General features: G+C 45.2%; 1 pseudogene; it reads left to right on the top strand.

The window, feature by feature from the left end:
* The first annotated feature begins 702 nt into the window (after window positions 1-702).
* On the top strand, window positions 703-11,864 carry LOC147120319 (non-structural maintenance of chromosomes element 4 homolog A pseudogene; annotated as a pseudogene).
* Window positions 11,865-23,378: the final 11,514 nt, after the last annotated feature.

Raw genomic sequence — 23,378 nt, 5'->3', positions numbered from 1 at the left:
AGACTAGATGCAGGAAGGATGTTCCCGATGGCGGGGGAGTCCAGAACCAGGGGTCACAGTCTAAGGATAAGGGGTAAACCATTTAGGACTGAGATGAGGAGGAATTTCTTCACCCAGAGAGTGGTGAACCTGTGGAATTCTCTACCACAGAAGGCGGTTGAGGCCAATTCATTAAATATATTCAAGAAGGAGTTAGATATATTTCTTAAGGCTAAAGGGATCAAGGGATATGGGGAGAAAGCAGGGACAGGCAACTGAACTTGGATGATCAGCCATGATCTCATTAAATGGCAGAACAGGCTCGAGGGGCCGAATGGCCTACTCCTGCTCCTATCTTCTATGTTTCTATGCATAATGCATCTGCGTGCAGCCGACTGCGAGATGCCGCAAATGTCTGCTGCAGATGCCTGGAAGGAGCCTGAGCCGAAGAAGTTGAGGGCAAGGGTGACTTTCACAGCTACTGGTAAGGTGTGTCCACCCGCTCCTTTGGGATGCAGCTCTTGCTCCAGCAATCTGCAAATGTCCGCCATGTCCTGGCGCGATAGCCTAAGCCTCCATTGGCACTGCTGAGAGAGGTTGTTCCAATGAGGTGGAACTGGATAAAGAGTTGGCTCCAAATACTTGCAACCTGCACAAGGCTGTATTTGTCTTCCAAATGCAGTAACCAACAGTTTCTGAGCTCTGAAAGTGAGCAGCTGCAACATGGTATCCTTTATAGAACTTCTGCAGTTGTCAGGTAATCAGATAAAGCAATGCAGACTCAACTCACGATATGGTGAGCTGACGTATCCCCAGAGCAGTGGGCAATCCATGGGGGAGCACGTAAAATTGAAATGTAGCCTAAAAATAGCAGTTAATTGGATGCTAACAACCCCGTTAATGATTTGAATTGCCTCCCCCATCGCTTGGTGTCGGATCTGTTTTGTGCCGACTGACCCGATACCTGGGAGACTCGCGTGGAGGCAGGTTGACAGCAGATTCCCTACCCCCTGTCAATCTTTGCCATTTTGTCACCTGACCCACCTCCAAACCCGTCCTCTGAGCGCTGGCCAGGGTACTTAGAAAATCATAACATGATTAGGCAGAGTCAAAATGGTTTTATGAAAGGTAAATTGTGTTTGACCAATTTATTAGTTTTTTGAGGATGTAACTAGCAGGGGTAGATAAAGGAGAACCAGTGGATGTAGTATACTTGGATTTCCTAAAGGCATTTGATAAGGTGCCACATAAAATGTTGTTAAGTAAGGTAAGGGCACATGTGGTTGGGGGTAAGGTATTAGCATGTATAACAGATTGGTTAACAGACAGAAAACAGAGAGCAAGGATAAACGCGTCATTTTCAGATTGGCAGGCTGTAACTAGTGGGGTGTCGCAAGGATCAGTGCTTAGGCCTCAGTTATTTACAATCTATATCAATGACTTAGATGAAGGGACCAAGTGCAATGTATCCAAGTTTGCTGACGATACAAAGCTAGGTGGAAAAGTAAGATGTGAGGAGGACGCAAAGAGCCTGCAAAGGGATGTAGACAGGTTAAGTGAGTGGCCAATAAGGTGGCAGATGAAGTATAATATGGGAAAATGTGAGGTTATTCGCCTTGATAGGAAGAATAGAAAAGCAGAATATTTTTTATATGGTGAGAAACTATTAAATGTTCAGAGAGATTTGGGTATTACAAAAAACACAGAGAGTTAGCATGCAGGTACAACAAGCAATTAGGAAGGCAAATGGCATGTTGGCCTTTATTACTAGAGGTTTGGAGTACATAGAAACATAGAAGATAGGAGCAGGAGTAGGCCATTCAGCCCCTCGAGCCTGCTCCGCCATTCGATGAGATCATGACTGATCATCCAAACTCAGTACCCCGTACCTGCCTTCTCCCCATATCCCTTGATACCTTTAGCTCTAAGAAATATATCTAACTCCTTCTTGAATATATTTAAAGACTTGGCCTCAACCGCCTTCTGTGGTAGAGAATTCCACAGGTTCACCACTCTCTGGGTGAAGAAATTTCTCCTCATCTCTGTCCTAAATGGCTTACCCCTTATCCTTAGACTATGACCCCTGGTTCTGGACTCTCCGACCATCAGGAACATTCTACCTGCATCTAGTTTGTCCAGACCTGTCAGAATTTTATAAGTTTCGATGAGATCCCCTCTCATTCTTCTAAACTCCAGCAAGTATAAGCCCAATCGACCCAATCTCTCCTCATACGTCATTCCTGCCATCCCAGGGATCAGCCTTGTGAATTTTCGCTGAACTCCTTCCATGGCAAGAACATCCTTCCTCAGATAAGGTGACCAAAACTGCACACAGTACTCAAGGTGTGGTCTCACCAAGGCCCTGTACAACTGCAGCAGGACATCCTTGCTCCTGTACTCAAACCCTTTTGCTATGAAGGCCAACATACCATTTGCCTTCTTCACCGCCTGCTGCACCTGCATGCTTACCTTCAGCGACTGGTGCACAAGGAGTACAAGAGTAAGGAAGTCTTATTACAGTTGTACCGGGCTCTGGTGAGACCACACCTGGAGCACTGTGCACCGTTTTGGTGTTCTTATTTAAGGAAGGATATACTTGCCTTGGAGGCAGTGCAACAGAGGTTCACTAGATTGATCGCTGGGATGAGAGAGTTGTCCTATGAGGAGATGTTGAGTAGATTGGGCCTATACACTCTGGAGTTTAGAAGAATTAGAGATAATCTCTTTGAAACGTATAAGATTCTAAGGGGGATTGACAGGGTAGATGCTGAGAGATTGATTCCCCTGGCTGGAGAGTCTAGAACTAGTGGTTCATGGTCTCAGGATAAGGGGTTGGCCTTTTAAGACTGAGATGAGGAGGAATTTCTTCACTGAGAGGGTTATGAATCTTTGGAATTCTCTACCCCAAAATGGTCAGTCGTTGAGTATATTCAAGGCTAGGATAGATAGATTTTTGGACTCCAGAGGAATTAAGCGATGTGGGGATAGGGCAGGAAAGTGGAGTTGAGGTCAAAGATCAGCCATGGTCTTATTGAATGGCGGAGCAGGCTCGAGGGTATGTATGGCCTACTCCTGCTCCCAATTCTTATGTTCTTATGTTCTTATCAAAGATTTACCTCAGCTCACCAACGTCTCTATGGTCTAAATAAAATCCCTGCTCCTCACAACTAGCCATCACATCCTATTTAGGCTGGCACTTCTGTGCAGTACTGCACTTTTGGATGAGACGTTATACTGAGGCCCCATCTGCCCTCTCAGGTGGACTTAAAGATCCCATGGCAGTATTCAAAGAGGTGCAGAGGAGTTCTCCAAATGTCCTGGCCAAGAATGATCCCTGAACCAACACGTAAACATCGCTGCACAAAGTGTTTCCCAGCTGCAGAAATTGCTAGTCAAACTCTCCAGTATCCTCAGGTTCATAAACTCTGCATTTCCACCTGTCTCAGCTGATCCATGCAATAATTGCACCTTATAATTCTCCATCTAAGTTACCCTGAGTTCATTATGAGTGTAAAACTAGGAAACTTGGAGCTGCAGCGCCATTGCCTTCATTACCATATATTTAAATTTGGGCACTCCAAACTCGGTGGTGGATTGGGGAAGGATCAAAAAGCACAAGGGAGCTCAGGGAAGGGATTTAATGATGGAAAACTGGTGGAAACAGCTCTCATCCAATTTTCCTGCTGCAAAAATTTTCTTGCCCCAATTATGCACTGGAAATACCCTGAAAATGGCAAGGAAATTCACCCCCAAAATCTCCAATGCTTTCACCCATTTCCAAAAAAATTATGCTGTGGATCGAGCCATTTCACTTATGCTACCTTAAGCTCTAATTTATTGTATTAGATGAATCATAGTGTCATGGTTTAGGGTACTGTAGTATGTTATTACTGATTAATGCTATTTCTGTTTTGACATTTTAATAAACAAAAATCTTGCCTTTTCATATTAAACCCTGTACAATCCACAACCAGGGATCAGAACTGGGAGGCTGGCTGACTGCGAGCTGATTCTGGTAGATCTTACTTAGCATTCTAGTCATTTTAATCAATGCTGGCACATTACATGGAACAATCAAATGGAAGATTTGCTGAAAAGCCAGATTATCATCCAGCAGTCAGCCATGGCATAACAGATAACACTCTAAATCTCATCACTGGTCTGAGTTTTTGATTTCAACTTGAGGTTAAACAAAATATGCTGCTGAAGTGTCCACCATACATGCGAGAAAAGTGAATTATGCTGTGATTTTCACACAAAGACTACAACGTTGAATGCCACATTAATGAAGTCTCCGTCACAGATTTAATTGAACAAATTTAATCAACTGTACTCGTCTGTCAGTCTGGTAGAAATCTTTCTTAATGATAAAGCTAATTGTCAATGAAAAATCCATCAAGTCCGCTTATTTAATAACAACCAGCTCTCAGAGAGGGTTGAAAGTGTGAAGACAGCAAATGCCTTCAGCACAACAGAGGGTTTAAATGGCAACACCAGAGATTAAAGTCACATCTGGCTCAAGAGTATTTTGTATTGAGATGAAGTAAACTATCTATGTGCTTATCAACATCAGAATAATGTCACTGGGACATTTCCTGAGAATATCAAGAATGATCATTTAATTATCTGGTTTCAAGACAGAAAGCAGAGAGATGGGGTAAAGGGTAGCTATTCACAGTGGCAGAAGGTGGGTAGTGGTGTTCCACAAGGATCAGTGCTGGGACCACTGTTGTTCACAATTTATATTAATAATTTAGACTTTGGAATCAAAAACACAATTTCTAAATTTGTGGATGACACCAAATTGGAGGCGGGGGGGGTGGGGGTGCAGTGGGATAGTCAATACTGAGGAGGACTGCAACAAATTACAAGAAGACATTAATAAACTTGCAGAATGGGCATATAATTGGCAAATGAAATTCAACACAGATAAATGTGAGGTATTACATTTTGGTAGAAAGAATAGGGAGGTCACTTATTATTTGGAGGGTGCGAGTCTGGGTGGGGTAAAAGAGCAAAGAGATCTCGGAGTACAAATACACAAATCACTAAAAGTAGCAAGACAGGTTAACAAGGCCATAAAAAACGCAAACCAGGCACTAGGGTTTATTTCTAGAGTGATAGAATTGAAAAGTAGTGAAGTTATGCTAAACTTGTATTGAACCTTGGTTAGATCACACTCGGAGTACTGCATACAGTTCTGGTTGCCATATTATAAAAAGAATATAGAGGCACTGGAGAGGGTGCAGAGAAGATTTACAAGGATGATACCAGAAATGCGAGGTTATACCTATCAGGAAAGGATGACTAGGTTGGGTCTCTTTATGCTTAAAAAAAGAAGGCTGAGGGGTGACCTAATTGAGGTCTTTAAAATTATGAAAGGTTTTGATAGAGTGGATAGAGAGAGAGTGTTTCCACTTGCGGGGAAGAGCAAAACTAGAGGCCATCAATATAAGATAGTCACCAAAGCAAATCAGTTACACACAGATATGATGGTTTTGGCCCATCAGTCTTTGCAAAGGAACTGTTAACATTCATGGGTTTGAACCCACTGGAAACTGAAGGGAGTGATGGTGATGATGAATCTGCAGGGTGGCTTCCTAAAGATGCCTGGACCAAACTAGGAAATGAAATTGAAAAATATTTTAAAAGAGCTCAAGCCTTTCATTATATGCTGGGATCTTTCAAGAGTGAACCTTCAGTTCCACGACCGAGAACTGACAGACAGAAGAGGGTCCCTAAGGAAGAACGCAGAATAATACCTACACAACTGAAGAAAATGAAAGAATCTCACCAAGAAGCCACTGAAAAGGAAATAGAGAGGATCTTGGGATTATTGCAGGAGCACTTCAAATCTGACACTGAAACGCCGATCAATTTCTTTGACTTTGTAATTGATCCACATTGTTACTCACAGACTGTGGAGAACATATTCCATGTCTCCATCATTGTGAGGGATGGTTTTGCTGTCAAGACAAACTACTCATCATTGAGCCAGTAAAAGGTGTGGATAATGAAAGGCCACAACAACAAAAGCAACAGAGAGAGATCTGTAGATACCAAGTGTACTTCATCTTCTTATTAAATCTATTACAGGTGAGTAAGTCGCCGGGTTTTACTTACAACAGGTGAGTAAGAAGGTACTTTGTTGCTGTCAGATGGCAGTGACATGTTTCAGGAGAGGAAATGAGAAGCAAGTTTGAGCGAATTTTGAGCTGCACGTGAATCCGCTTTTTAAAATAAAAAGATCCTGCTGCAGATGGGCTTGTAAGATTAGGCTTTCAATCATTAGGTGAGGCAAGGAAGCATTTTAGCAGAGGGAAGAAGAATGATTGACACAAGTTTAACTTACTTTTATTAGCTACTTTTTAATAAATCCAATATTGCACCAGGGGTGGATTTATGGTTTTAGCCTTGTTGCTGATGAAAGTTAATAAAAACCTTAATAACATAAAAAGTGGGGAAAATTGGAGCTTACTTCTGAAAATCAGAATTCTAGCATCAGGTTTACATTTTTAGAAATATTGTGGCAACTCACTTTCTACAGGCCAACCCAATTTGCACATCAGTCTGCTGAAGAACTCAAGCCGCCTGGAGGCAACAGAGGTTGCCTCTTGTATTGGATGGTAGAGTGAGTGTAGCTAGCTGAAGGCACGGCTGTCAATGGTGGAGCGATTAAAATCAGGAATACGCAAGAGACCCGAATTGGAAGAGCGCAGAGATCTCCGAGGGTTGTAGGGCTGAAAGAGGTTATGTTCCAGAAAGAGTAACAGTCAAAAGCAGAGCGAGGCCGGCCTGCGAGTGATGTAACAGTGGGGCCACCGATCCACCTACTCCTGCTCCTATTTCTTATGTTCTTATGTCAGTAATCAGTTAGTGACGACCGAATGCACTTCCTGTCCTGGGGCAAAGGTCATGGAATGCGCTTCCTCTCTGGGAGAAAAGATCAGCGAGGGGTCGGGTCAGGAAAAAGTAGCAACTCAATATTTCTTACCAAATTTCATGATTTTTAAGAGTTTGTCTCCTGATTTGTGAGAAGGTGGGGTTGGCATTACTGAAATGGTGTCATTTGATTTATAGTGTGTGGTTCTATTAATGCAACCCAATATTCTGTTAAGTGTAGCTACAAGTGGTCATGAACCTTTAGTAATTTGTGCACAATAACACCAATATCTTTTTCTCTCCCAACCCCTTTCAGTATTGTTCCCTGCAAATGATACATGTATTCTATGTAGGCCCTACCAACATCCATGATACTACATTTATCTAAATTGAACAACGTTTGCTATTGTGTGGCCTACTCCCCTAGCACATCTAAATCTTTTTGGATTTGATTGCACTCCTCTACCATCTTAACCCTTGCACATATTTTGGTGTAATCTACAAGCTTACTTACCATACTCCCAACACCGCTGTCCAGGTCATTAATAAAGACTGTGAAGTGTAGCAGGCCTTAGACTGATCCCTGGGGGCCACCACCATGTCTCCAAGATGAACCACATCCGTTAACTACACCTCTTTGGCTGCAAGATTGGAGCCAATTCCTGATCCAGCATTTCAAATTTCTACTGATACCACAAGCTTCTATCTTGTGAAGTAACCTAGTGTGAGGTACCTTATCAAAGGCTTTCTGAAAGTCCAGGTAGATAATGCCTACCCTAGTGACTTACACAAAAATCTCTAGCAATTTTTTTTGCAAGCCGTGTTGTGAATTTCTAATGGCCCCTTCCCTTTCCAAGTGATCATAAAGGGCATATCTTACGATCCCTTCTAGCATCTTACCAATAATGGATGTCAGGCTGATAGACCTGTAGTTCCCTGGCTTTGATTTGTCCCCTATTTGAAAATAGAAACTACATGAGCTAGCTTCCAGTCTAAGGGAGCTATCCCTGACTCTATTAAGCTATTGAAGATACGGGCAAGGGGCTCACAGTGTACCTGTCACATCTCTTTAATCACCCTTGGATGGATATTATCCGAACCTGGACCCCTATCAATTTTGAGCTTTCTGTTGGACATCGTGGATAGCTAAAGGATTAACATTCAAAACTTCTTCGTATCTTGGAGCAATAGACTTTCCAATATAAACAGGTGAGAGGAATGCATAGCTTGTCTTCTGATATGTAAATTGTTGTGCAAAGAAATACATGACAATAATGATGTCAGACATGAGTGATTAAAGTGTAACTTTAGTGGCTAGGGTAATAAACATAGGTAGCGGTATCCATTAGCTATAGTATAGGAAGATAACAGTTGATAAAGCCGTTCTTCAAAGATGTTGGAAACAGTTAGGTCAGGAAGTCTTGTTTAAGGGAAGTAGCTTTGGATAAACAACTACAACAGTTTACAAGGATTTGGGAATAGATACATCATGAGGTCTTGTCTATGACATGTACCTTTGATGTCGACAAAATATGGTGTATAAAGGAGCTTGATTTTCAACAGTTCATTAGATGGCTCGAAATATACAGAAACCAAAAAGCTACTCTCTGATCTGGGTTGGGTTGAACCCGCAACCTAAGCATCAATAAAGTCTGTTCCATATACTACACTACGAAGTGTCTCGTGCTTACTCAAATCATGTTGTTGTGAACCATAAAAGAAAGGAGGTTGAATGCCAACACTTTCCTAATCTATCCGAGATGACATTGCTATAATATTAATAATGGTATTCAATACTGAGCACTCCTCATCTGGAATATAAGCATCACCTACAGGAGTATAGACACTCCTGTGGTACTACAGCCAGGAACACAGCACAATGATGTCCATGTTCACATGTGTTGCTACCTCTTGCCACACACCCTCATCCACTCTTCTGGCCAGCTGATAAACGTCTGTGGAAAATAGCAGCTTGCTTCTCTGGCGCACTTGCTCTAATAACATTTCGACAGCCCCATCTGTAAAACAGAATGCCCTGCTGTTCCAACAATTGCTAGTTGATGTCTCTGTCACTTGTCTGTAGCTTGGAAATGTTTACGTGAAGCCCTGCAGTAGTCCCCGCACAACTTACTGTCCACTAATAGGGAAGTCATGGCAAGCAATAATTACACCTGGTGTTTGACCATGTTATGCAAATAGGCTGAAACCGGAAATACAGGTGGGTACAGCACAGTTCTTGTTGAGTGCGTGCGTGTGTGCTATCTCCTAGGTCCCCCGTAGCTGGAAATAAATGAGAAATAAATTCAGTGGCATCAAGAAAAGTGCTAAAGTAATTGTAGGCACTTTTTACACATGCATGCTTTTCCCTAATACAAGGCATGAAGCCAATGTCTACACCCTCAGCTGCAAAGCATACACATTGTCCCCATTTCTCAACACTGCTTCATTCAACAGAAGCTGCATAGAACATCTGCAATAAGTGGCAATAATACCTTGCATATAGCATGTCACAGATCACCTTAAGAGAGTACGACCAGGAAAACCACCATGCAAGCTAACATGAAAAGGCCTGGCACAGGGACAGAGGTTCGCAGGACATGGGTGCTATTTGAGTTGCTCAAGTAATTTCTAACATCTTCGCAAATTTTCTCTGCTTACAAGCCAAGAATATCCACAACCGTGGGAAAGAATAAGAGCAGGCGGTGGGCCCGTCATGCTTTAACAGCTCAGCTCCTGTAAGTAGATGCCCATTGCTCTCTTTGGCTGCCAATCTGTAGATGGGATTTTCGAGCGAGTTTGGACGCACGGTGCCAAGTGGAGATGGCAGGGAAGATCAGAGGAGGGTAACGTCCTACAACATAAAAATGCTGTATGGGTAAGAGATTGATTTCCTAATGAGCCTGCCTTTTGATGCGACTTAATATTACAGAAACTCAGGTCTTTTCTACACCCTCTGAGTCCACTATGAGCAGCCTACAGCAGCTGGTGGAGAATATGCAGCAGTGAATCTCTGATATCACTGCAGTCATGCATGAATGATATTTGGAAATAGAAAGTGCTATAGCGTAAGTGGCATCTTCACAGCCACCTGTAGGGGATCCTCAAAGCACAAAGGAAGCAAGGGCTGAACAATTCTCTCTCACAAGTGCTGTGGCTGGTGCAATTGAAACCTTGGGTAGCCATTTATTCCATTGCTGCCAGGTTTAACAGACTGAGTAATTGCTTGGAAAGAGCAATGACAACTGGCTTAACCCTTACTAGACACAACCCAGACTGCTATTTCTAGCACACATGTGGGGGCTGCCGCCCCCAGACCAAACATTCATCCCATTTCTCCATTGGGGAATCAATAAAGATCTCCATGCCCCAGTCAGTGAAATTAACTTTCCAAATTTGCCAGCTCAACCATTTCACAAAATTTTGCCCACTGCAAAGTTTTTGTCATTTATATCGGTTTGGTGGCTTGCTTGATGCTTAAGAAGTGATAAAGGATCATTATTAAAGATGTGTTGTTATCGATTGGCTTTCTGTTGTTTTGCTGAGGAAATCATGCTACACAAGATCACCCGTAGAAAGATTGCTCGTATTTGCCATTTTGATCGTCTGTCACGAAAACCTATAAAAACGGGCATTTTGAAAGAAAAGAGGAAATTATGGCCCTTAGAGAGGTTCTTGTCAATTAAAATTTAGGCATCACACTACCAAAAATGACTCAGTACTTGCCTAAGTTGTATAGATGTGAATTAATTTCCACATCGCCAAAGATCATTATGATATAAGGCATGATTTTCATGTCCTTTATACTCTATATATGTGCATCAGTGCACAAGATATAATGGACCGGAAAATATGGGTAGAAACCTGTAAAATTAGAGCCAGGAATTTCCTCAGAGCTGCTCCCGCTCTGCCGCTGTAACCTCACCAGAAGTACAACAGATACTTGGTTCACACGCATAAACAGGGTTTCTGCTGCACCCTCGGAGAAGGTACAGCAGTGAAGCGGGAGCAGCTTTGAGGAAATTCCAAGCTTTGGTCTTTACTCTGCACATTTCCTGGAGCTGCCTGCAGGAAGCTTCGGCCTGAAATAGGTGGAAAATTCAGTTAAATATTGAAATGTGGGTGGTCAATAGAGTCAGACACCGAGCTGTGCTATCCTCTGCCAGGACACCTGCTTCTAACATGCAACACAGGGCTGGCACAGTTAGTACTGGTCAGCTGCTGTTTCAGGCCTGCCCTCACCTCCTTTCAGGCATGCTGACCTATGAAAAAGATGCCATGGAATGACAAACAAGGCCGCTCATTCATCATGTAGGACAATTCCACTTCTGCACCCATCAAACGAAGGTCAGGGTTGCTGAGTCACTTCCTGAAGGCTCATCCTCCACTGTGGGTTTCCTACCCTTTAATTGTTAACTAGTTGCTCAGTGCCCTCTCCCCCTTTAACCTTGGCAAGTGTTGTTAATGGGTTAAGATGTATCTGAAGCTTTTCCAAAGGCTGTAAAAATGTTTGTCCCCTTTCTGCGACTTCCCTTTAACTGGCTGTGCCCTAGATATTCTGGATATTTTTGATTTATTCATTGCTGAAGCACATTTTTATACAGAGTAAAGCATTCTTGGAATAGAACAGGTCCACAATACATTTAAGGGAAGATATTGCAATGCTGGCATAATCTCACCAGGCCAGATCACTGTGGCCCACTATGAGCTGTTCTTGATTTCGCGAGGTCAGCTCATTAGTGTCATTTTAATACTTCCCTGAAAGATTGAACCAGCTGCAAGAAGCTTGCTATCTTAGGGGAATGGACATGTAATTGTAATATCTGGCAAAGCAGTAGCTCTTAAAGAACTGATAGTCACACTTGAAACAGAGCTGCATTAAATAACTCCATTCACTGGGCCACCTACATTTTTATTGAACAAAATTCCTTTCTGTTCATGAATAGTGTGTGGATGATGGTGGGAACTCAGATGACCACCCATGTGCCATGTATGATGTCCTTTAACTTTAGAAAAATCTACCACCTGGTAAAAGCGTTGTGCCCGCTCGTATTGCTGCCACCTTTCCATGGGGAAAGTGATGAAAGAGTTTCTCCAGTCAAGCAAGGCTTCTGTCGCCTGCTTGATGCAGAATGATTTATTTGGTATTTATTGCCAGTCATGACTTGGAATAATCCAGTGGTGTAGAAATTCAAGACTGTTGTCATCTTCATAGCTACTGCAGAGCAATTCCTGTAGTCAATGTCTGAACCTCTGGCTCAAAGAGAAGGGATAGCTCAGTTACTGCCTCCCTTGTGAAACTTATAGGCAGCAAAGGCAGTTCTCCGCTGATATACTGTACTGAGCTGAATCTTCCTCCCATTAGCAGGTTAATGGGGAACAAGAATACCACACCCACCCATGTATATCCGCTGCTAGCCCATTGCAATTTCCTCCTGGGTCCCTCATTTGCTATGCAGGGCAGGTTTGGAGCAATATCGCTGTTCTTGATAAGTTATCTCCACTTAGAGAGAGAGAGAGAGAGAGAAATACAGCTGTGCAGCTTTAAAAGGCTACTGCCAGTTAAAGGACAGCATCACTTTTTTGCAAGATTGTTTGAAACAGCAGCAGCCTCAGTGATGCCAACTACTGGAAGGGCCCTCAGATGCTCTGGCACATCCATAGAGATCATTTTGGCATAAATGAGGGCCCAAAGACCAAGACTGTTGGACATTGAGGGCAGAAAGCCACATAAGAGAATGGTTCAGTCTGTCTGGCAGGAACGCTGCCAATCCGTAGAACCGGATAGCTCACTCTCTTTTGTCTGGTTCCATTGGAAGGGATATGAATTCCGCAGCTCTTCTGAATTGAGATCAATGACCTTCTTGATGTAATGTTGAGCAGCTGCCTGACCAATATGGCAAAAGTCACCAGATGCTGCCTGGAAGGATCTAGTTGCAAAGAATTTCAAGGCCTTTGTGACCTTGGCTGGCATGGACAATGTTGTTATCTTGCTAGAAGTGAGCTGCAGGTCTTCGGGAGCAGGAGACATACCTCCCCTGTAGCCTTGGGGTAAGAACAGCCTATCAAGAAACTGATATTGTAAAAGTCTAAGTAAAATCTTCTTAAGCTATAGACTCCGGTGAATGGGTATCTGCATGCAGGGAAATGCCTTCTGTGATGCTTTACACTAAGTGCCTGCAATCAAGCTTTTTCCATATCCTCAGCCTGCTCCTCATCATAGCATAAGAACAGAGGGATTTCCAGATGCAAAACACTACTTAGAGCTGAGTGAAATTGGCAGCAAAAGTCTAGACTGAACTTCCAAAGCATAACAAGATCAATATGCAGGCAAAGTAACACCAACCATCAGTACCAGCACACAAAATGACCTCCTAAATGTGGTATTCATCCCGGGGATACCTTACCACAGCTTCTACTGCCGCGTATATCTGTGATGTGAGGATTTATAAGATAATTTATAACTAGGGGGCATAGATTTAAAGTAATTGGTAGAAGGATTAGATTTTTTCACCCAGAGGGTGGTGGGGGTCTGGAACTCACTACCTGAAAGGGTGGTAGAAGCGGAAACTCTAATCACATTTAAAAAGTACTGGGATTTGCACTTGAAGCCGTAACCTACAAGTCTACAGACCAAAAGCTGGAAAGTGGGATTAGGCTGGATAGTTCTTTTTCTTAAAACACTAGTGAAAGCACAGAAGATAAGTACACCAGCACATGGTACTGAGGAGCCACACAGAGACCAGGACATCTAAGCTTCAATCCCTGGTATGTACTGAAGCAGCTGATCACAGCTGGGACAAGCAATGGGATGCTGCAATTGCCTGGGCTAGGAAAAGAAAATCTGTTAGGGCTTTCTCTCCTGATCATTGTCCAGTGGCCCTTGTTGGAACAAGCATGAATAGGGATGACAGCATCTGACTCCGCTATGATGGCCCCCATGATCAAATAGCCTGTAAATGCACACGATCTGAGCACAATATAAAGAATAACCACGTGGATGAAGTGCCATAGCACTGCTGGTGCCCATGGAACTAAACTCCTGCAAAAGTAACCAGCCGCTGGAGAGGAAAGACAAAATGTTAGGTTTCATATGTACGCTGATGATACACAGCTCTATCTCATCACTGTCTCACTCAATCCCTTCACTGCCTCTTGTGTTGTCACATTGCTTGTCTGACATCCAGCCTTGGGTGAGCCAAAATTTCCTCCAATTAAACATTGGGAAGACGGAAGCCATTGTCTTTGGCCCCTACCAAAAACTTTATTCCAGAGCCTCCGATTCCATTCCCCTCCCTGGTCACAGTCTCACAATGAACCAGACTGTTCACAATCTCAGCATCCTATTTGACCTTGAGCTGAGTTTCTGACCCCATATCCTCTCCATCACCCCCTACTTCCACTTCAGTAATATTGCTCGAATCTGTCCCTGCCTCAGCCCATCTGTTGCCACAACCCTATGGAATACAATCCTTTTGTTACTTCCAGACTTTGCTATTCCAACGCTCTTCTGGACAGCCTCCCATCTTCCACCCTCCATAAACTTGAGCTCATCCAAAACTCTGCTGCCCGAATCCTAACTTGCACCAAGTCCTATTCAGCCATCCATCACCCCTGTGCTCGCTGGCCTACATTGGCTCCCAGTCCACCAATGCCTGGGTTTTAAAATTCTTATCCTAGTGTTCAAATCCCTCCATGCCCTCACCCCTCCCTATTGCTATAAGCTCCTTCAGTCCTACAACTCTCCGAGAACTCTGCATTCCTCCAACTCTGGCCTCTTATGCATCCCCCACATCCTGCAGCCCAGAACTGGTGGCCATGCCTTCAGTCATCTAGGAGCTAAGCTCTGGAATTCCCTCCCCATACCTCTTCACCTTTCCACCTCCTTAAAGCGCTCCTTAAAACCTATCTCTTTGACCAAGCATTCGATCACCTGTCCTAATGTCTCCTTCTTTGGTTCAATGTCAATTTTTTCTGATTATGCTCCTGCGAAGTGCCTTAAGAAGTGTTATTACGTTAAAGGCACTATATAAATGCAAGTTTTTGTTGAAAGGAAAATAATTAAAAGATTGTATAGAACAAAGAATGGTCATTTGGCTCATTGAGTGTCCTCCTTTCAACAGTTCAAGCACTATCATGAACTCTACTCAACTTATTTAATTTCGTGAGGGAGGTAACTAATCACAGATAAAACTTCCAAGAAGATGATGCTGCGTAAAATGTTATCCTGCTCCTTTAAACAAATCCATCAGAACTCCAGGATATCAACTTAATGTTGCAATTACCTGTTGTATTTCACAAATGACACTTCCATAGTTCCAGAAAGACAAGAATGTTGTATCCCATAGAGTATTTGATCATCCATGACTATACTTATTTACTGAGTCTTCAATCCTGTTTTAAACCAAACATTTGTCCAGCTTCTTTTGGAATGAGTTAATCATCAGTGTTTGCATCATGAAGCATGGACCTCTATTTTTGTTTTTGTTCCTCCCAGATTTCTCCCTCCCCCCACCAGCTTGTTGCAGCGGTATGGTTCCGTGTTACCCAAGTGACTATTCTTCATGTTGTACCTAATCAGTGAACATCAACCGGTGATCATTTGTGAAGCCATCACAGCCAAGTCTGATCCTCAAGTCACCCAACATCCATAGATGCAGGGGTTACTAAATAGCAGTCAGCGATGGAGCCCCATCTGATTTTTTCCCCGCCCTAGCTCAAGGCTGGTGAAGCCAATTGTAGCACATCAGTTGCTGCTCCAGCTGATACAGACCAACTTAGCAATGAAGCTGGGATCTTCTAATCTGGTTGGCCGAGTATTACACTGGATGGTGCCACTACCTGCTAGACTGTTTGAGAGAGCTCAAAATTCTATTTTAGTCTCCGAGTGCTAGTTGGCATTTTCTCTCTATTTTCACTAAAAGCTTCTCTGACTGAAAGGCTTTAGTGATGATGGGAACCTTTCAACCACACTTTTTAATAACATGGTTTCATTTAGAAACTATTAAATTAAGTTTTATTGACTCTGTTTCATATATGCAAATTCAGATTAATCCATCTTTTGTAGGTTTCAAGTTAAAATTAACACACTGTAAGAGAATGTATGCATTTGTAACCAGAAAATAAATGCTTTAGGTGCATCACACAGACAGCTCGGAAATTGTATTAAAATGTTAGCTGTTCTTTTCACACATTATTTACTGTGGAGCTTCTGACAAAAAAGCACCTTCCAGTAAATATGGGAAAGATAAGTCAATGTCCAATAAAGCCATAATGATGAAAGCTAAGCTAAAATACTTTAAGCTGAAAATTGATTTAAGTATCATTCTATCAGAAGAAGCAGTGAACTGACTGCATCATGGATTAACACCCTTTCAAATTCTTACTGCTTTGCAGACTCTGCCAAGGAAACAACTGTGTTATTACTGGAAGAGTGGGCCAATTTGGCAAGAGAGTGACAAAGCCTTAAACGTAGTATGATTTCTTTGAAATGTGAAAAACATCTTAAGGAAACATGGAGCTCGAGTGCAGACAGAAGTATTATCTGATTTTCCAGGCAGGAATTATCAGTCGTCATAGAAGTTCCTCCCCAGGTCTGGAAATTCATGCGGTGCTTGGTTGTAGCAAGAATGGTTGTATCGGCTTTCCATTCATGTCTAGAACACCACACAAGGCCATTTTAGAAGGCACTTACCGCGAACTTTTGATTGGGAATCCATTATATACAATGAGGAATAAGCTAATCAGAATTTTTATATCAAGGTGTATTCCCATACAAGCCCAATGAGCTGCATCCCACATACTACAGCTTGAATTTTGCAAGGCTTTGCAAATTAGATATGCAAATCCCTGTACCTGTTCGCTATGTGCAGTGAAGAAAAATGATAGCAGCACCAGCTCCATTGTAATACAGCAATTATATTAATTAGGTCCCATACCGATTTCACATTGTTGGGACAAGTTCAGCCCCAACATTCATTCATTATTCCCCATGTAAAATGTATGGGAGACTTATCCACTGGCTTGAACTGCTGAAGTTGACTTCTTAAAGCTAGGTTTTTGTAGCAAAAACTCATACTAAAGTTGTTGTTTTTTTCAACAAATATCAGTATGAAACTGCGAAGAGCAAAATGCAACTAAGCATCAACTTGAAATCCTGGATTGATGAAAGGAAAAACATATGTTTGCTATGGAACATCCACAAGTCCTTAGGCCCAGCACAAGTACTGGGATCAGCCCACCGGGAACAGCCATCACTGACCCCGCCGGGGTATCAGGGGTCCCTCATCTGCATATTTACAGCAGGTGTCTGTGTCACTATGGGTGAACCTCGGGAGCCCGCTATAACAGAGAAGGGCGTGGGTAGTAGGTGTTTGGCTCAGTTGGTAGCACCCTTGTCTTTGAGTCACAAGGTTCAAGTCTCACTCCAGAGACTTCAGCACAATATTCTAGGCTGACACCCAGTGCAGTACTGAGGGAGTGCTGCACTATCAGAGATGCCGGCCTAGAAATTGGGTATAGCCCCGCTTGAGGCGTTAGAACTGGCGCTGCGCAAAGTTTATAGCCAGACGAAACTTATCGCTGCCTGGCGAGATATTGGGTTGCATCGCCCCCAAAGGGGATTGAGGCACTAACTCAGACGTTGGCGCAAAAGTTCAGGCGCTACCCAATATCGTCGCGGACGGGCGCAGCGCAGGTGATCTCAATTACCGGAAGCCACGAGACTTCCAGGTGCCGGCCGGCTCTTAAAGGGGTGGGTCAGTCAGCCTGAGCTGCTACACTCAACGCCCTGTAGGCCTCAGAATCGGCGCTCGCCCTTCTCTGGCGCAAGAAACTTGGTGAGGATGGAGAAGGTGAGACAGAGAGTAGAGCGCTTCAGCACTGAGGCCCTGGACCACTTGGTGTCTGCAGTTGAGCGCCGTCGAGATGTTCTGTATCCTGACAATGGCAAGAGGCCGAATCAAAAGGCTTACCGGCGATCTTGGAGGGAGGTTTCTCAGAGGGTCAACTCCAACAGCTTGGCGACCAGGACCCCTGTTCAGTGCAGGAAGAAATTCAACGACCTCACTCGGGTTGTTAGGGTGAGTGTTGGTTATGCAAACTTCTGATTCCCTCCATCTGCACCTAACTTCGAGGACCCTGTTGCCATGATGCCCCAATGGCCATCTGTCAGCAAGCACCCATGGCCCTTTCTGGGCACACACATGGACATTTCACTCAAGGCCACATGTAAGGGCCCTTGCACCATGGGGGGCATGAGATGATCTCTCAAGGCCACATGTAAGGGCCCTTGCACCATGGGGGGCATGAGATGATATCTCAAGGCATCATGTAAGGGCCCTTGCACCATGGGGGGCATGGGATGATCTCTCAAGGCCACATGTAAGGGCCCTTGCACCATGGGGGGCATGAGATGATCTCTCAAGGCATCATGTAAGGGCTCTTGCACCATGGGGGGCATGAGATGATCTCTCAAGGCATCATGTTTCAGAACTTCCCCTTCTTTCCCCTGCAGTCCAAGCTGGCGACGATGCGGAAGGAGCAGCGTCGAACCGGTGGCAGACCTCCACAAGTGGTCACTCTCACGGATCTCGAGGAGAGAGTGCACCAGATTCTTGGAGGACGTCTGTCTGGTCCTGTTACCACTGCAGCTGCCAACCCCATTCTCGACAGCGAGGGTAAGGCTCTCACCTTTTGCAACTGTCTCCTTCCACTTGGTCCCCCCGCCAGCATGCTTCCTCAGTGTGCTGCAATCTGCCATGCCTTTCCGCCAACCTGTCCTTTTGCTAAAGCCACTCTTCCACCTCCCTGCTTTCAGATGATGCATCACCAACTGGGGCTCCACGCCCTGAAGCTGCCAGTGCCAGTGCCTCCGGAGGTGAGGATCAGGAGGAAGCCGGACCATCCGCTCCAATCTCAGAGGAGCATACACATGTACAGACTGGGGATAGTAGTTCCCTGGAGGGGAGGGGGGGGGGGCTCTGATGATCAGGCAGTTGCCGGACCAAGCGGCATGCAGCAACGCAAGGGGGGTAGGCAAGTTCGGCCACCGTCTCCCCGGAGGGCAAGGCAGGTAGTGATGACTGCTGCACAGAGTGCAGAGGAGGTGCGTTGCCTGGCTGAAATGAGCACCCAGGCCCGGCTCAGGCACACTGAGCTGATGGCTGCAGTGGGGAGGATGCCTCAGTCAATAGATACACTGGCAAAGAGTGTGTTGGACTTCGGGGCAACAATGGACAGGACTCTCCAGGGCTTCGGGGCAACAATGGAGAGGTCTGTCGAGGGCTTTGGACCAACAATGGAGAGGACTGTCCAGGGCTTCGAGGCCGCTATGGAAAGGACTGTTCAGGGCTTCGGACAATCCCTGGAAAGGACTGTCCAGGGCTTGTCCGAGGCAGTGGAGCGGTCAGCACCGGCCTTGTCCGAAGCAATGGAAAGAACTGTCCAGGGCTTCTCCGAAGCACTGGCACCTGGCTCACAGGTCCTTACTGCTGCCACGCAGTCACTTGCCGGCCTCATCCACACCCAGATTGAGGCAACGCAAACTCTCACTGCAGCCACCCTATCTGCATCAGCTAGGATCACCCCGGGCCCTTCCAGTCCCATACAAGGCCAGGAATCAGTGGAGCATGCGATTGTGGCGGATGAGCCGAGCCGGTCCCCTCAGAGAACCAGTGTGTCATCCGACAATGGTGCAGGTGTCCTCTCTCGGCAGGTGACCATTCCACATGCCAACGCTGGCACGTCTGCAGTGCAGCTGCCACCACCTGCAGTGCACACTGCTTCCAGCCATGCTCAGATCAAGCATCCTGCGTCCGCACCCTCCAAGCCCAGAGGTCGGCCAGGCCGTCCCTCAGGGGCTTCTGCGCTTCCAGACAGTCAGCAGGCGTCCACCAGCCTTCACCCCGCCACTGGGGTTCAATTACATAGGTGCAGCAGGGAGGGAAAGGGCCGAGCGCGAAAGAGAAGTCGTTCTCCATCAAGGGGCCAGCAGTAGAGGGAGGTCCTGAGACGTTTCTTTGGCCAAACTCAAGGAGACCCTCACCTGTTGGAATTGTTGGAAATAGTTTGTTCAGTTTGGCGGCTTTGCCGAAGAGTTTACTGTTATTTTGTTTGTTATGGTTTCTGTTGACATGACGTTGTTTTGCTGTAATGAAAGACTTTTGTGACAATAAAGAGAAGTTTAAATGTGCTATGGTGTACGTGAATAATTGCAGTGATGCTGGCCTTCAGATGCTTTCAAACATCCAAAGTGCACAGCAGTTAAGACACTCATCATTCCGCCAGAGGGGCCTCGAGACGACTCCTCATGAGCCAGTGACGGATGGCCCTTCCACTGTCAGGAGCCCTTCCACTTTCCTCCTCCTGCTCCTCCTCCTCCTCGTCCGCATGCCCCTCCTCCTCCTCCTCCTCCGCCTGCTTCTCCAGGGTCAGAGGGAAGGTGATGAATTGACGCCTTCGCCTATAACCAGTAACTAGTGGTGTTCCGCAGGGGTCAGTGCTGGGTCCCCAACTCTTTACAATCTATATTAACGATTTGGAGGAGGGGACCGAGTGTAACATATCAAAGTTTGCAGATGATACAAAGATGGGAGGGAAAGTAGTGAGTGAGGAGGACATAAAAAACCTGCAAAGGGACATAGACAGGCTAAGTAAGTGGGCAGAGATTTGGCAGATGGAATACAATACTGGAAAGTGTGAGGTTATGCACTTTGGCAGGAAAAATCATAGAGCAAGTTATTATCTTAATGGCAAGAAACTGGAAAGTACTGTAGTACAAAGGGATCTGGGGTCCTGGTGCACGAAACTCAAAAAGTTAGTATGCAGGTGCAGCAAGTGATCAAGAAGGCCAATGGAATGTTGGCTTTCATTGCTAGGGGGATGGAATATAAAAACAGGGAGGTATTGCTGCAGTTGTACAAGGTATTGGTGAGACCGCACCTGGAATACTGCATACAGTTTTGGTGTCCATACTTAAGAAAAGACATACTTGTTCTCGAGTCAGTACAAAGAAGGTTCACTTGGTTAATCCCGGGGATGAGGGGGTGGTCATATGAGGAGAGGTTGAGTAGATTGGGACTCTACTCATTGGAGTTCAGAAGAATGAGAGGCGATCTTATTGAAACATATAAGATTGTGAAGGGGCTTGATCGGGTGGATGCGGTGAGGATGTTCCCAATGATGGGTGAAACCAGAACTAGGGGGCATAATCTTAAAATAAGGGGCTGCTCTTTCAAAACTGAGATGAGGAGAAACTTCTTCACTCAGAGGGTGGTAGGTTTGTGGAATTTGCTGCCCCAGAAAGCTGTGGAAGCTACATCATTAAATAAATTTAAAACAGAAATAGATAGTTTCCTAGAAGTAAAGGGAATTAAGGGTTACGGGGAGCGGGCAGGAAATTGGAAATGAGTCTAGGTTCGGAATGGTCATGGCCCTGTGGGTAGTGGAGCGGGCCCAGGGGCCGTGTAGCCTGGTTCTGTTCCTACTTCTTGTGTTCTAATTCTGTGTTAGATTTCAGGAGATGGTTTTATTCCTGTTCCTGGCTGGGGTGGAGATCGCCTTTACAGAAGGTAAGTACTGTAGAAAATATAGGGACAGAGTGATCTCCTGGAAGAATTTCGATCGCCTAGATGGGTCAGAGAGGAATTTCCCAGATTTTTTTCTCCCAAATTGGCCATTGGGTCTTTATCTGGTTTTTTGCCTCTCCCGGGAGATCACATGGGTTCGGGTGGATGCACAGTGATAGAAGATTTGAGGTTAGGATCAGATCAGCCATGATCTTATTGAATGGTGGAGCAGGCTCGAGGGGCCGATTGGCCTACTCCTGCTCCTATTTCTTATGTTCTTATGTTCTTATAAAGGGCAGCTGTAACTTGCCGGATGCAGCAGTGGACTGCAACCTGAGAGATATTCGCGATGTCCCCAATGGCTCACTGAAAGGATCCGTTGCCATAAAAATTGAGGCCAACAGTCAGTTTAGCGGCCACCAACAGAGAGGTCATGCACCGTTGACGCGGCTGCAGATCCTCAGTAAGCAGGTGGCACAGCTCAGTAACAACGTCCATCCCGATTCGGAGCCTTCGCATACACTGCTCCTCCGACATGTCAAGGTATGCCCCCTAAAGACCCTCGCAGCATACCCTCGGATTGGGCAACCTCCATTGCCCCTCCTCCTTCTGGCCAATCCCGGCCCTCTCTCCCGCCGTCTTTCTGCCCCTTCATAGTGTTCGGCCAGGAGCCCGTCACCCTCCAAAGCATCTCCCATTCCAATGCCAGTTGGTCAAAAGGCTGTTAGGTCTAGTGCTCCAACTGCTCCGGGCAGGTTTGAGGGTCCCAAGTACTCTAATGCTAAAATCCAAAAACTCTGCTCCACAGTAGCTCCCCAACTCTCTCCACCAACGATCGCAATGAACAGGCCAAGTGGCTGCAGCTTCTATACTAGAGCTGTCCCCTTTAAATAGCGCCCCCCGACTCCGAGAAGGGCCTGCTAACGCTCCTTCGAACTGTCACTAATAGCGCTAGGCGTTAAGGCTCTGGGCGCCACCCAATATCCGCTCAGGCACCCCTAAAAGGCGTTGCACCATGAAATGACGTCATTATGTGCTTGCGCTCGCGGGCGCGCGCAAACACTTAGCGCAGGCGTTAAATGTATAGTCAATATGGGAGTTGTCGCTATCTTCATTGCGCCCGCCCCAACATTAGGTAACGCCCCAATTCTCGGTTATTTTAGGCGCTAACCGCTGGCGCAAACAACCGAATTTCTAGGCCGCCGTCTTTTGGATGAGGCGTTAAACCGACGCCCTGTCTGCCCGCTCAGGTGGACGTTAGGCACTATTTTGAAGAAGAGCAGGGGAGTTATCCCCGGTGTCCTGGCCAATATTTATCCCTCAATCAACATTACTAAAACAGATTATCTGGTCATTATCACATTGCTGCTTGTGGGAGCTTGCTGTGTGCAAATTGGCAGGCTCATTTCCCACATTACAACAGTGACAACACTTCAAAAAAGTACTTCATTGTCTGGTCATGAAAGGCGATTTAAATGCAAGTCTTTCTTTCTTTTGTGTTAGTGTCTGTGCCAAAACCGCCAGCACCAAGAATATATTTTTGGGCACTTTGGTTGCCAGGTGAGACCCTGTTCGACTGGCCGGGAGACCTTTCACTCAGAGTACCGATTGCCCAGGCTGGAGTAAAGGAAACTCTTTACCCGAGTCCCTGCCCTGGTCTTCTGATACAGAGGACCATGTTTGGCAATGGATGGAGTTTCTGCCTAAATAAGACCTTGTAGAAAGGAGAAATGTGGGTCAGCATCCAGCATATTTGGGTTCCAGCCTAATTGACAGGCTTTCCGACAGTGGTAGTGAGCTGAAGGTCCTCAAATTTTTAGTGCCAATGTCTTTTTTATGCAAGTCAGCTTTTAGTAATCTGCTGCAAGTTGATCTTTAGTTGAAATTTGCTCTCTGCATTAGTATCTGTTGCTGGAGAGAGCACCATTTCCACATTAGACTTTTTTCCCCTGA

The sequence above is a fragment of the Somniosus microcephalus genome, chromosome 4 (genome assembly GCF_052327205.1).
Source record: "Somniosus microcephalus isolate GS21.2 chromosome 4, FLI_Smic_1.0, whole genome shotgun sequence".
Lineage (NCBI taxonomy): Eukaryota > Metazoa > Chordata > Chondrichthyes > Squaliformes > Somniosidae > Somniosus > Somniosus microcephalus.
This window is presented reverse-complemented; position numbering and strand designations above follow the sequence as displayed.